Here is a 16,635-nt window from a genome sequence, read left to right as displayed (position 1 = left end):
CGAAAACTGATTTTTTATATTAATCAAATCTAACTTTTTTATGCAATCGAAAGCAAAAATATATGTAGAATTTTTCTAGTTTTACCTTCTAGAAGTCATGACTTCAAGATTCTATGCTTGTTGAGGTGTTTCGACATCTTGATTAATGAATTCTGTATTTTTCTCTTGGGGTTAATCATCTGAACCTTGGTGGTTGATTAACTACACTTCTTCCTGCTTTTGCATTTTGACTATTACCTCCAGTCACTTGCTTCAATCATATTTTTCTTTATAGAAAGAGTTTAATTGGCGATGAATAATTTAAAATTTGATAATTAATCATAGTTAATTTGAAAAACAAAATAAAGAGATAGAACAAACGGTGAAACAGAAGAAGAGCAAGAAAAATGAAGGAAAGAAAAGAAAATGTTCAAAGAAAAAAAGAACTAAATTAAATTAAATTTAAGTTTTGTTTTGTTTTAGTTTTTATAATTATATTTTGGTTTCTCTAATTTTGTTTCTGTATCTATTTTTCTTTATTATGGTTTCTCTGATCTTTGAGTGTTTTGTAAATTATATACGAAGATGTAATAGAAAACTCAAATAGATTTTTACCCAAGTAGATGAAATTTTTTGAAACAATTAAAACCCCAGATTGATTCTTCCCCCAAAATCGATTTTTGTATTCACGTACATAAGAAAATCTTCTTTTGATAATCAAAAAAATAAAAGGTTGGTTGTGAATTATAAATTGAATTTACTATGTCTCTTGATCTAATCAGAGTTTATTTTTTGTGTAAAATTAAAAAAAATGACTAAAATGAGGATGTTATACTTTGATATGACGTCCGGTTCGAACCTACATGAAACTAAGGTGTGAGAACTTAGTAAATACCGCCACCGTTCAATTGATGGTAAAGAAAAAATAAGAAAACTCTCGTTCTGCACAACTTTTTTCTCAAAAAAATTATCTTAAATTTTCTCCTTCCTAATTTTCCTCCATTGTCTTCCTCTTTAATCTTGATTTACTCGGTTTTAGATTTGATATTTGATATCCACCGAGCAAATCTATGAACATTAGTTAGTTTGTTTTTTGAATAAAAATATTGCGGTGTTGTATTAGGTTTAGATTTTTGTTTTCCCCTTGTTTGATTTCCATAAATATTATCAATGGATACTACATGACATATTTTCTTTCATTACGCTTATACAACGATTTATCATAGCCCTTTGGGCTTTATGATGGTATTTGATTATTTAATCAGTATATGGAATTATTATAGTAGATCTTTCCTTCTAGTATTGCTTCAACAATCTAGCTCATCTATCCAGATCAGTGGAAGGAAGAATATAAAATATATATTATATTGGACGAAATATTTTTTGGTTATTCTTGTGGAAGATTATTCAGGATCCTTTGGTTAAAAATTTCGGACACTAGGCTGATTTTGATATAACTTCTTCCCTGATGGATGAAACAAAGGTACGTGGTTTTCCATTTTAATTGAAGAACAATCTTAATCTTACAAATGAGATAATTGGTGGTGATGCAACTAATGGTCAACAAGCCGATTTGGGGAATTATCAAGATATTCTTCGGAGCATCATATTTCTCACTTGTAAGATCAAAACCTATGTTAGCCTCTTCCATGCTATTTGGTTAGATGTAATCCTAAAAAATATAAATTGCATTACACAGTTGATGTGTCACTATGTAATATGTAATGATGAAACAAGAGGGTGTGTTTATCTACCACCTCTTCTATGTAATCCTCAAAACCCCAATTTGAATGAGGTAGTATAATAAATAAAACTTAAAGACTCTTCAAAGCCCCTTGTTCCTTCAAAAAATAATAAATTAAGTTTAGGTTTACTTAAGGAAAAAAGGTAATATGATAATATAACACTAATCGAACCTGGCTAATTTGCGGCATGCTATTAATGGACTAAAAAGATAATTAAGGGATGAAAGTACCAATTTACCTCACCATGAAATTCAATCCCAAGCCTTTTCCTTAATCAAAACCTTAATCAATTCTATTAACAATCTTTCATCAAAACCTATTTTTTTTTCCAATTTTCATTATAATCAAAAATCAAAACCTAATCACAAGGAACAATTTAATTCTCCATTTCTTGGTTTTCGGACAATATTTTGGCTTCAAGCAACGAAGTGTATTGAGTTAAATCCTTTCAAGACAAACCTTTTAAGAGGGATTCGTTAATGATTTAACTATGCATCTCTGAAATTTCTCATCCATTTTTTTTCTGAAACCAAACCATAATCGGTTGATAAAGGCACCAAAAGAAAACCGATTGTTTTTGATGTTCCCCAGAATCGATTTTTATTATACACCTACATAAACCGATTCTGGGTTAATGAACATCAATCACAATCGATTTATGTTAATGCCTGTATCAACCGATTCATTAACTATATTTGAATTTTTGCAGAAAATCTGAAATTTTTATCTTCATATTATAAATCATGAAAGTACGAATTGAACGCAAAAAGAATGAGATCATTCCGACATTGGACGGAGAAGTTATGAGCAAAACAATTTCATGACCAGATTTACAATCGTTTTATGTGGGCGTTAGCATAACCTATTCTGGCGGAAAAAAATCACAAAATTTCTTTTTAAATTTTACAATCGGTTTATGTTCTAAGCCTTATAAACCGATTCTTAGAATCGGTCTAAGAGGGCATGAACATAAACCGATTCTGGTTTGATTTTTTCATTTTTTTTTCAAGTTTTGATGATGAATTAATCAAGATTAGTTGATTTCTAGTTTTTTTTAAACTAAACATCAATTAATCACCCGATTAATGCTAATTAATCAGGGAGTACATTAGGAATACACAATTGGGGGATCGAAAAACTAATTGGGGGATAGAGGAAAAAGACAAAAACTGGATCCAAATATCAAATCAGGGTCACCCCTTATCTAAGTATTTTTTAAATTCCTAATCTACCCCTCACTAATCAGGAATAGTGGTTAATAATAATTAGTAAAAATCTTAAGTATTTGTTAAAAGATTAGTGTGTGTTTTTATTTGTATTTGGGTGAGTGAGGTGAGAGTAGAAGGAGGGAAAAAGTACTTGAGAAGGAATTTTTTTTGGTGAAAATGGAGGATGATTGTTTACAGAGAATTGCTTCTAAGAGGTTGAAATTTTGATTTTTTTTTCTTTGAATCCACCATTTTTGCAGCTGAAAAAGCTCGGTGCCGGCATGGACGTAGTATGAATACAATGCCGGAAGCAGCCATACCGGCATGGTATTCATACCACGTCCATGCCGACACCGAGCTTATCCCCCATTTTGAAATTCAAGCCGGCATAATATTCAACCAAAAAACTATGCCAACATTTGTTGAAATTTTTCATAAATGTTTGCCACTATGCAGAGTTTTCGGTGATCGACCTGGTTTTAAAATCCAAAACCTATTCCGTTTTGAGTTTTTTTTTTTTCTGGTTTTAACCCGTCTTTCCGCACAGTTAATTAGTTCTCGAGCATGCCGGTACTGCTACCGGCACAGTATGTTGCTTAAATTTCTCTGCCGAAACATGATGTAAAGTATCCAGGAAACTTAAATTTTTTTCACTTGACTACCGGCATTGATATATTCCTATCGAGCACGCCGGCATTTAGTTACATCATTGAATGTTAGTTACCAAGCATGTCGACACAATTTTCCGGCATGGTCTTAATCAATTCCGACATTGTCTTCATCACTTACGACGATGGTATTCATAACTTCCGGCATTGTATTCATCACTTCCGGCATGGTCTTCATCATTTCCGGCATGGTCTTCATCACTACCGGCATTGTCTTCATCACTTCCGAATGTAAAAAAAAAATGTTTTCAAAGTGAGGAGCCAGCAGAGAAGGAGAAGAGAATTTGAAAGGGAGTGGGGAAATTTAGAATTTGAAAGGAAGTGGGGAATATTTAGGTTTCAAAGTCCTAACCCTAAAAGAGATTAATAAGAGGTGAAGATGAAAATGGGGGATATGATTTTGTTTTTTGATTTTTATTTGAGGGAAGGGTATTTTAGTATTTTCATACCCAAAAATCACCCGTTAGCACACACCATGGGTTGGGGGAAGTAATTTATATCCCCCAATTAGTTTCTATATCCCCCAATTGCGTATTCTAAATTAGCCATTATGTAAAATAATTGGATAAGGGGTGTTCTTTTTTACCTTTTAATGACCTTTTTTTTGTCATCTAGTAACATGCCCCAAATAATTGTCCAGACCCCAAATTATCCAGGTAATCGAAAGGTAATTTCGAGACTTTCTCCATATTAGATCCTCCCAGCCACATCCTATGCGTTTAAATAGAGGCTTCGAACGCATATAGGCTTCAAAGGGATTATAAACAGATGTACACCCTAGAGACAAATGCACCCCGTTTTTTTTCACTTTTACAAATATAGGTCTGTTTTCACTTTTCCATCCAGATTAGTTAGTTCAATTTCTCGCTCTTCTAGGTCAATATCTCGTTGACCGAGATGAGAAACTCAATACAAAATTACTAATTTACCTAAACAGAACCTAAAGTACATACCACCTCGTCAGCATCCGAATGAATTCATTCTTCTCCCTGAGATTGAGAGAAAAAAATGGAGGTGCGGCTGATAAACCTCGAGAAGAAATCTAGAATAAATTGAAGGGAAAGATGGATGAAAAGTACCTATTGGTGTAATTTAGTTGATAAATGAGATTTGAAGCTTCTAATAACCTAGAAATTGTGAATCTTAAAATGAAGAATGAAATTGATTCTCTGGTAGATGAAGAGTGATAACTCGAGAGACGATTTTGATGATTGGGGGTAGGCATTTGTTTTTATTATCAAATCCGGTGGCTATGAGTGGAATCAGGGAAGAACAAGTTGACTGCTGAAATTACAGGTAGATTTTGATACAAAGAAGAGGTGTCTGGAATTCAAGGTTGAAATTGATATAATCAAATCGATAATGGGTATTGATCGATGATAACTGTGATGGATCCTACGGAAGTTACATAGTACCGATATTGTCCCCACTTTCACCACCTTTGGCCAGACAGGTGTGGGGTTTTAATCGAAAAGGCCTCGGTACTATATAGGGAGATTCCACACCTTATTAGCCTCCACCTAGAACTCCGCATATCCCATGTAGGACTAATCTCATGGGCTTGGGTCGAGACAAATCCCCAACAATCTCCACCTTGGCGAGATCCAAGCTATCTCACCAACTATCGTTGTACGATCACCATTATGCAACATCTTGAGGTACACCTTGATCCTTCATGTCCACAACTCCACATTGATTGGCACCATTAAGGTGTACTGCATGCCAACTCAATCTACCGTACACGATCGTCATCCGTATACTACCGTCGAACCTGGTTACAGTCAATATGCGTCCTTGATCCTTGGCCGCCACTTCGAGCTTGCTCCACCTGAGTTAGAGAGGAGACAATCTAACTCCACCATGAGCCCTAGCTTCGGCTTTCCATACTCCACTCGAGTTAAAGTGTTCCGCACCACCTTAACTCTACCTTGCGCACCTCATCCTTCCTTAGGGTTGACATCCATAACTATTCGATCTCTTAGTAACCCTGGCTCTGATACCATTTGATGGATCCTACGGATGTTACATAGTACCGATATTGTCCCCACTTTCACCACCTTTGGACAGACAGTTGTGGGGTTTTAATCGAAAAGGCCTCAGTACTATGTGGGGAGATTCCACACCTTATTAGTCTTCACCTAGAACTCCGCATATCCCATGTGTGACTAATCTCATGGGCTTGGGTCGATCCAAATCCCCAACAAACTGGTGGTACCAATCTAGCTGTGATGTGTTGGTGGTCAAATTGAAGCAACGTAGAAGAAGAAGCTGCAGTCAAGTGTTTGAGAGAAGTCCCAATAAAAGCATAAGAAAAGTATTTTTAAGAACTTTACCTCTGTTTCTTATTTGGTTGGTCGAGCACTTTATAATCAAATTGTTGAATTGACTGATGCAAAGCTAAGTGTTCAAATCCATCCTTAACTAATGTATCTTTTTAATGCTTTCTTTTGAATACAAATTTATGAGCTCAAAATACAAGAACATGATGCAAATTACCTCCTAAGCATGAGTATGATCTCTGTGAACTTTTAAGTGTCATTTAGATGTATCACTTGGAGAGTAGACTTCACTAATTAGAGTCTCAACTAGCTCTTTGTATTGTCCCTACTGATCTTGTGGGCATAAGGCTCTTGTTTTAACTGTACTTCTGATTTTAATTTTCAAATATACATACTAACGGGGCATGACTTTATATCTTTATCTTGCGGTTAGTGTAATTTCAGCAGCTATTTGAGTATAGCCTAAGCTTAACCTATATCTGAACGATGTATCTTAATTTCCAGAATTGGAATGCGTTTTTGCAGGACAAGGAACATTGGATATGAATCAGTTTGGATTGGGGATCAATTTCATTCCAAAGAGAAAGCTTGTGGAAGGAATTAAACTTGTGGTGGGCAGTTGGTTTTGAGGTAGAATGGCTGAGATTGATGTGTATTTTAGAGTTTGAATTGGATTAGGAAAGTGGGAGGTGTATGGGTTCGAAATTGCAGGTGGAAAAAGCTATAAAAGGAGCCCAGATAAACAACAGAAATCCATCTATTCGTCACCAAGAAACTGCACAACACCTGCTCGATGAAAGCTAACTGAGAAATGTTGGAATTTCAGCTCCTTAATCAAGAAACTTTTGTAAATATACTCCCTCCATTTCTGGAAAAGAGATACTTGGCCTATTTATAGGATAAAATGAAAAAGTGAAAGTATCTCTTTCCAAAAACAGAGGAGAAATACCCTAAATGTGAACCGTGGACTAGTTTAAGGCATTTTACGAGAATGCATGTGTGTTAACGGCTGATTAGATTAGTTGTGTTACTAGTTATCTGTATCTGACTATTATGTCTGAATCCGACTCAAAAATTATAAAACAACAGAGTTACAAGATCTGTTTCAGTCTAATAAGATATGTCCAAGCCAGTCTTGAGGCCTAACTCAAATAGTTCTGAGTCAGATATTCAAACCGAGTCAGACCTCGAGTCAGACATTAGAAAGAAAAAATATGAAAACACATCATCCGATTTGCTTCGAGTCAGATGCTAAATCAAATCCAGATTGCAAACCAGACTAGAACAAACATGGTGTTTGATGTGTGGTAATGGCTGATTAGATTAGCTGTGTTACTTATATGGATCTGACTTATTATGTCTGAATTTGAATCAAAATTTTACAAAATCGGTTTCAGTCTAGTATGATATGTCCAAGCGAGTTGAGGCCTGACTCAAATAGTTCTGAGCAATGTAGTTAATCTCGGCCAAGATGGCCGATATACCGCCGATAATATCGGTTTCGGTGTTTCATCGAGATGCCGATATTGTCGGTATTGGCCGATATTTCGCCGATATTTCACCGGTATTCACCGAAATATCGTGTCTCGGTGCTCGACCGATATTCACCGAAATATCGTGTCTCGGTACTCGATCGATATTCACCGAAATCCGATATTGACTACATTGGTTCTGAGTCATTTATTCGAATCAAGTCAGATCTTGAGTCAGACATCAGAAAAAAAAAAGAAAAAAAAAACACGGCATCCGATTTGTTTCGGGTCAGATGCTAAATCAAATCCAGATTGCGAACCAGACCTTGAGTCAGACATCCGAAAGAAAAAAAATGAAAACACTGCATCCGATTTGCTTCGAGTCAGATGCTAAATCGAATCCAAATTGCGAACCAGACCAGAACAAACATGGTGTTTGATGCGGTGCCAGTTCGTGTACACAACCCAACTTACTGCTTCTTCACCGTACAGTGTTTGGTTTTTACTATTCGGTTCTTCTATATTTCCCAGTAAACATCTTTACTTCAGAAATTGGTTTATTTTCCCATAACTTTACCCTCTCGTCTCGAGTGTCCCCAGAACAAAAATTCCCAATTCTTCGAACCCTATAGTTTACTCCGTAAATCCCTTTTCGTCAGTTAATGGGTAATTTCGAGGATCTCCCATCAGACATTTTACTAGACATTATCACTCGTTTACCAATCGAATCGATTCTAGACTCCAAATTAGTTTGCAAACCATGGCGGAATCTGGTTTCTCATCATCCATCGTTCTCTCAATTGCATTTAGATCGTCTTAATCAATTGGCTGATTCTGGTGAGTTAAGTTTTATTCTTTTGATTGATAATCAAGATCTTTACTATTTTGAGTACATTGAGAAACATGATGAGAAGAAACCACCTGTTCACAGTATTAAAAGGATCAATGTCACCCTTCCACTTGAATTTTCTTATTATAAGGTTCTTGGTTCGTTTAATGGTTTAGTATGTTTATATGGATGGAAAGAGGATCATGATTGTACTGCTTGTATTTGTAACCCCGTGACCAGAGAATATGTCGAGCTTCCAAGAATTAACTCAATTGAGAGAGATTGTGATGATCTGTGCATTCATCTTTCTGCCGGATTTGGGTACCTGCCTTTAACTAATGAGTATAAAGTCGTTGAATTTGATTTTATAGAGGTTGCCGTATGCACTCTTGGAGGCGGCAATGGGTGGAGAATATGGTGTCTTTGCGAATGGAAGGCTGCATTGGGTGGATGAAATAGTAGGAACGGTTTTGGTTTTTGATTTGACTGAGGAAATGTTCAGTGAACATGTTTCACCACCTCCTATGCCAGCAAACAGTATATGGGATTATTCTGTAGGAGTTCTGGGTGGGGTTTTACATTGTACTGTCACATATGACGGTCTAATCAGAGGATGCACTTGTTGAAATGTGGTGACTGACTGGGAAGAACGATACTCCTGGCATAATAGAGCAGGTGGAGCAAGAGCCATTGGGTTGGACCAAAGCGTTATGGTTGTCCAGAAAAAACCAATTAGCCTTTACCAAGAGTGGCGGCACTTTATGTTTCGATAATAGGTCTTTCGGCATTTACGATTCAATAGCTTCAACCTTGAAAGAACTTATTGTGCGTTTGAGTGCAGTTAATCAAATATTTCCTCACAAGAACACCTTAGTTTCCTTGAAAGAATTAGGACAAGATACGAAAACAATGGAAAACAGAAAACCAGATAGCATGATATGATTCCTGGGTACACTTATTAACCGGCATGCTTCGCCGAGCTTTTTGTAGTAATATTACAGATGTTTATATGGGTTTCAACTTGGGATGTTTATATTCTTGACGTCTTCATTTTGTTTTTAGTTAATCTATACTTCTTTGTGGATGTGCAGTTTGATGCCCAAGATAATCAAATTTGGAATACTCTAGAAGGACCTGCAGGGAGGCAGAAGCTCTACTTTTCTTGAAGTTGTAGAGTGGATCCTTCATATGCAGCTATATCATGTTAGCATAAAAAAGGGTTATAGAAGCTATGACTTATATTTTTGGAACTGTAAAAGTTAGAACTTCAAGAGTGGCAGTATTTTATGTTCAAATGATAGGTCTCTCGGCATTTACGATGCAGTAGTTCCAACCTCAAAAGAGCTTGTGGGTTTTGTTGCAGTTAGTCAAATATTTCCCCATAAGAACACCTTAGTTTCGTTGAAAGAATTAGGAGACGGAGATGTAAAAATAATTAAAATATTGAAAGACAGAGAGCAGCTAGCAAGATAAGATCCCTGGATACACTTATTAACCGGTAATCTTCGCTGAGCTTCTGAAGTATTATTATAGCTATTTATATGGGTTTAACCTTAAGATTGCATTAACATTTTAACATTTACCTAAATGAGTATGATATGAAGCTTACTGCTTGTTTGTTTTATGTCATCGATCTCAACTTGACATCATTCTTTTCTTTGCTGTTTTAGAATAGATATTTATACTGCTTGGTCGATGTGCACAGCTTGTTTCTTGTAAGCAATAGCGAATTCGATAATTTGGGAATTCAAAATTGCACTTCAGCATGTTATGTTAATGGACGATCACTTTCATATGATAAAATTGGATTCTGACGAGGAAACAACACAAAATCTGCCATAATTCATCAGTAAATTCTGTAAGAACAATAGAGTCATGTCAGGAGGGTTCTGTACATGTGACAGCTATCAAGAATTATGTTACAATTGTGGTTAAATACAATCAAGCTAATTGTTTGCGTCGAAATAATGCTACATTTCCATATCCATTGCTCATTGGAAAACCTATTTCTGGCTAGGTGTCTGACACACTTGCAGTAACTATTGCTAGCAAGGATTTTGCCATCATCTTATGAATGGACTATAAATGTAGTTATCCGCATATTCCATGCCTACTACCACTCTTGTTTAACCCTGAGGTTCCGTTAGATCTTAAAGTGCACCATTTGTAACACAAGAGTTGCTGGGATGTCACTGTTTCCACCAGCAATGGCATCATTAAGAGGCTAGGGTATGGGGAGATCTGTAACTTGGACATCTGCCGTGCCAACAATGTCTAGCCTGTAACCGACACTAGGTCTGTTGCATTTGTGTTTCTTCTAAAAATGCCTGCTTATATATGATTTTACCTGTTCCTGCATAAATCTATTGAATTATGTAAGGTCGAATATGCTTGATTCACTAGTTCCCTCTGTTCTCCTTGTGCTATTCTGTGTTTTTCTCAATACAAAGCTTTGTTTCTCAACATAACAGCAGTAGTCATATTCTCGTTAACCATGCATTTCATTTTCAATTAGAATGTTAACAAAGAAATAAATAAGTTTACGCAAAAATAAATTCAATTCAAGCGTAAATGATGAGGATGAGAAAATTAATATATTTAAGATTTTGAATGCTTTTGAAAGATCCAACGGCTAACCAAATCCAACAATCATCCGTCTTTTTCATCAATTCAGCAAAAATGCCATTTGGCTCTACCAAATATGACAATGAAATCCCTTATCAGAGCTTCAACGGTTCAAAATCATCAAAAAAACAAAAACAGTTCAAAATCAAATCCTACTGGCTATTTTTTTTTATTTTTTTTATTTTTATCATAGACAGTATGTGCTACACGTCATTCTGATTCAATGAAGGAAAAGAATCGCAATAGTTTTAAGGGGGATTTTGTGTTTCCCCGTCAAAATAAATAGCTATTTTGTATTTTTCCCTTTTAAGATTGGTAATAGGTGAAATCTCCTCTCCGTCATGACTTCTGTAACAGTCCATTATAACTTCCGTAAGAGACCAGTTAACTGTGCACGTGCAACATAAGTGTGTGATAAATATCTTTCTTCTTCTTCTCCGTCTTCGTTCTCCCTGAAACCGACCAAAAAAAAATATTTGTTCAGAAGAAACTCAAAGCATTAGTCCACCAACTATTACATCAAATACAAAACCTCAAAATGTGAATCTAAACAGAATAAAAAACAAAACCATTTTTTTGTTATACGCAGGGCATGGCCTTCTTATGGCATATTTAGGAGACTAACAAAGATGAGATCTAATACAAAATCAGTTAATCAAAATAGTCAGAAGATTGTTGGAAATGTTTGAATGGGTGATCGTGGATTTTGAAATATCCAAAAATTTCAGTTAGGCAGTGACACATATGCAGCAAGTAGACTCGTACAATTTTTGTCAACAACTTAATTCTTCATTCAAACTATTTGTTTCCCATCATAAATCAGATTGAGAACTTAAATGGGTTTCCATGGAATGTTGACTCAGATAGAATACTGTGAGGGATGCCTGGGGTGGGGAAAGTTTTGATGAAAGGAGGTTGTGGCTTTTCTTCAAATAGTTGATGTGCGTCTTTTCTGGTGATGGTGAATGAGTTTGCACCTGATCCATGAGCCCTTTTATATCTTCTCCTTCCCTATAAATTCATAAACCCCGAAGACCAATTAATATCTATTATTCATTCAACTCGATTAGCAGCCGCAACCACCACATATGACAATAATGCAACAAGATACTGAAGGTGCTTACGGTGGAGGAATATTAGAAACAAAAAATTCTTTGTGAAGTCTCCATCATCATCGCCTTCAATTTCATGAATTTTAGAATTTAAGGTTTAGCTTATACATATTAATGGCGGATATAGTTTGGGTTATTTTGTTTTTGGTACTCAGGTTTTGTCCAACTTTTGAGTTTGGTCTAACATTTGTCCAGCTTGGTGTTTGGTACTTGGAAAAGACGTTGACTAGCGTTGACTCAGTTAATTTTTGACTTCCGTTTAGTAATTATTAAAAATATTATATAAAATCTAATTAATATACAAGTTTACTGTTATATCCTTCTACTTTACAAATTTTGACAAAAAAAGTATCATGTTTGGAAAACCTTCTTCTCCATCTCTTGATCTCTGTCACTGTCCGTCACCTGCACCACCACTATTCAAACAACTTCATTTTATAACCATGAATCCCGAAACTGATCGAAGTTGATAGTCCCATTATTTGTAATCATGTAAGTTTTTCTTGTAACAGATAACATCAAGACTCAGTTCAATCCCAATCTGCAATAACTCATGTCTTAGACCTTTTTACATGAACCACAGGCTCAACAAAACCCATTGTACTCTAAAAAACAACACAAATCTGCAGAAACCCATTGTTCTGATTCTGTTTATGATTCTTAATTGAACTGACTAGAGAGATGAGTTCAAATGCAGAAGATTACTAAGTTTACAAGTATACCCACTGAGTTGACCCTGATCTATCATGTTCTTCCCCAATTCCATTTCCCCAAACTTGATTTCAGATTCACCACCAGATTCTCAATTTCAGTAAACCACCTTAATTTTTCAAGAACCCTAATTCAGGGAAATCCCCAGATTAAATCATACAAACCCTAATTAATCAATTGATTCGATTCAAGTTCAAAACAAAAATTCACACACAAATTAACACAAACCCACATCTCGAATTGAGTCAATTTATTCAAATCATAAAAGAAAAAGAAACTTAAATACACTGAATTCGGAAGCTCCAGTGGATTTCAAATTAAACCCAATTCACCTCTTCTTCTATTCAATCAATCACCTCAAAATCAGAATGAATAAATAAAATCAAAACAATTGATCTCATGAGGAACTGAAGAATCCTAACTTAAAAATATTCACAAATTGAATCAAAAGAAATCATCAATTCTTACAATTACCCATTTCATAATTTGGATGTCTTCTTCTTCTTCCTATTGTTGTGGACTATCTCTTAATCCACTGCTTCAACTCATCATGCAGCGACAGTTTAAGAAAACCCAAACTCTTCTTCCTCACCAACAAAATCCTAGAATCATAATATATGTATCAAAACAGTACCACCAACAACTAAAACAATACCATCATTCACTAACCCTCTTATCGATTTCATTATCGATTAAACTAAAACCATCAGATCCGTCACTTCGAGAATCATCTATTTTTCTCACAGTTTCTAAAAGAAAGAGACAGGACGACGAAATCTATGGGAGTATACTTCTTGGTCCATATTAATAAAATAGAAGGGTATAATAATAATTACACATAGTAATTAAATTTTATTTAAATTTATTCATAAATACTAAACGGAAGTCGAGTTTTTAAAGAGTCATCGATAGTCAACGTCTTTTTCAAATACCAAACACCAAGCTGGACAAATGTTAGACCAAACTCAAAAACTGGACAAAATTTGTGTACCAAAAACAAAATAACCCATATAGTTTTTATTATAGAAGAAGTGAGTTTCTGCAAGCGAGAGACAAAGAACGTCAAGACCAGATGAATTACTCACCGTCTACTTTCTATCGACGGGTGATGTTTAATCACGTATTTATTTTTTATTTTAGGTTAAAGAGTAATTTATGGATCTTAAAAATAATTATGTATTTATGATGCACACGTGAACTGCACGTGCACAGTTAAGGGAACGGTTACAGAAGTTATAACGGGCAGAGGGGGTTTCACCTATTACCAATCTTAAAAGGGGTAATACAAAATGGTTATTTATTTTGAGGGGGAAACACAAAATCCCCCTAGTTTTAAGTACTTATCCTGTGTAAATCATTCGTTACATTTCTAACTTCAATTCCACAATCCAATGAACCAATAACTACTTTGTTCCTCGTCTAGTCCCTGGGGCACAACTAAATATACACACACAAAAGAAATCTCAAGATTGTCATCAAAACAAAATGCTTCAACTAAAAGAGACAATTAAATTACATGATTCAACTTCCTTCACATTTTCACTATTTAAATAAGTTTGGCATCCCTTAGAGCAACCACAGTCATGAAACGGGCCAAATACCAAAAGCCAGACTAAAAGCCAAAAAAATTTGGTATTCTGTGTGTTCAAGCACAATGGGAGTAGACCAAAATTTGGTGAAGCGTAACTTATACCCACGCTTGATGCGAGACGGAACTTATATCCACGTTTCTTGATGAAGCGTGTTTATAATATGCGTCTGAATGAAACGGAGGTATAATGCGCGCTTGATTGAGACGTAGGTATAATTTACGCCGGACAAGGGACGGAGATGGAAAGTGCGTTTGGTGGGACGGAGATAGAAATTGCGTCTGGATGGGACGGAGATATAAAGTGCGTCTGGGTGGGACGGAGATACAAAATGCACCTGGTGAGATGTGTTTAATTAGTGGGTTTGATTAGTAATTGCTAAAATGTTATTAGGTATAATCATGTAATGCCCCACAGTTCATTGACTAAAGTGTTTAGAACAATTTGTTAAAGTGTTTAGAACAAATTGCTAAAGTGTTTAGAACAGACGCACATTAAAACAGCGTCCCAACTAGGCGCACATTAAAACAGCGCCCCAACCAGGCGCACATTAAAACAGCGTCCCATTGGGACTTATAATACAATTACGCTCGGTCTGGGGCGTATGTATTACATCCGTTTGGTCCGGCGGTGTTTATAAATACGCCTCATTCATACGCTCTTTATACATCCGTCCCAATATCATGCGTTCTTTATACATACGTCCGGTGTGAAGCGCTCACTATACTCCCGTCTGGATTCATACGCTCATAATAACCCCGTCCCACTATAACTGATTTTAGTCTGGGTCGGCGACCAGATTTGGTCCCAAACCCTAATTATCTCGACTAAATATAGTTTTAGTCCGTTCCATTACGGCTGGTTTTGAGACCAAATTTGGGTATAGTCCCCAAATTTGGTCGTGACTGTGGATGCTCTTAGTTACAGATATCAGAAGCCATAGTTGTAGTACATTTCAGATGAAAATGGAAGTGTATGCTTTTATTTTGGTAGTTACATTATTGTTGTTAGGAATTACTGTTCCAAGCTTTGGAGCAGTACTAGGTGAAAAGTTACCATCAAAACGAACACATTCTAAGGCTGATGAAAAGTTAAAACTTCTCAATAAACTCTCACTTAAAACCATCCGGACTGAATACGGTGATGTTATCGACTGCGTCGATATCTATAAACAAACTGCTTTTGATCATCCTTCTTTGAAGAATCACACCCTTCAGGTAAAAAAAAAATAGTATTATATTTTCTTTTATTTGTTTTCGTGAATTAGATCACAGTTTATTGTCTTCTTTTGCTAGCTGTTATAACTTATTATGTTCATATTGACGCAGATGAAACCAAGCTTTTATCCAGCAACTAAGAGCAAAAACGGGTCGTCATCGCTACGAGGCATGTATCAAAGTTGGTGGAAAAGTGGAAGTTGTCCTATGGGTACTATACCTATTCGTAGAATCCTAAGACAAGAACCGCTTAATGGTAACTCTCCTGAGAATTACGGAAGAAAAAATCCATACATTGTTAATCCAAATAGAACTACAGTAACCCAAGAAACTAACAAGACACATACATTTAACTTCCTCGACAAAAATGGAACGTCAAATTTTCTCAATGGAACATCGAATAACCTTTACGTTAATCGCTCGGTAAGCTCCCTTCTGTTACATAAGACTCGAACTGCTCTGTACGGTTTTTTTAATTATTAATTATTGACTATTATCTATTTGCAGACTGCAATGCTAATAACTGAAGGATACAGTTACATTGGAGCTAAAGGAGACATCAATGTTTGGAATCCATATATTGAAAAGACAAATGAGTATTCGACAGCTCAAATATGGCTTGTTTCTTCTCGCGAGGGAATGGAGAGTGTCGAAGCTGGATGGATGGTAAGTTTACATACATGCGTATAATTCTAAGTTCTATATTCACTACTATGATTACTATACTGCAAACCCGCAGAAAATATTTTCCGATTGGCCAAAAATCAAGATTTCATCAAACGTTTCAGGTAAATCCCACTCTGTACGGCGATACAAAAACACGATTCTTCATATATTGGACTGTAAGCATCTATTCCACAAAACAACACCTTAATGTTCAGCTTCTTCATCTTTTCATAAGTTGCGCACCAAGCAATTTCTTTCTGAATATTATTTCATAATAACAGGCTGATGGATCACATACGACGGGTTGCTTTGATCTCACATGTACTGGGTTTATACAAACAAACCATGAAGTTGCTCTTGGTTCTCCAATCGAACCAGTTTCCAGCGAATTTGGTCCTCAATACGAAATAGCAGTTTTTATCTTTATGGTAAGACTACGTACTTTTGCATGTGAGGAAATTTCGGATGCAAATTTTCCTTCTGTTCTAAATCAATGTAATTCATAGTGTAACAAATTGTTATTTTGGTCATTTTT

Source organism: Papaver somniferum, chromosome 1 (assembly GCF_003573695.1).
Source record: "Papaver somniferum cultivar HN1 chromosome 1, ASM357369v1, whole genome shotgun sequence".
NCBI lineage: Eukaryota > Viridiplantae > Streptophyta > Magnoliopsida > Ranunculales > Papaveraceae > Papaver > Papaver somniferum.
Note: the sequence above shows the minus strand (reverse complement) of the source record.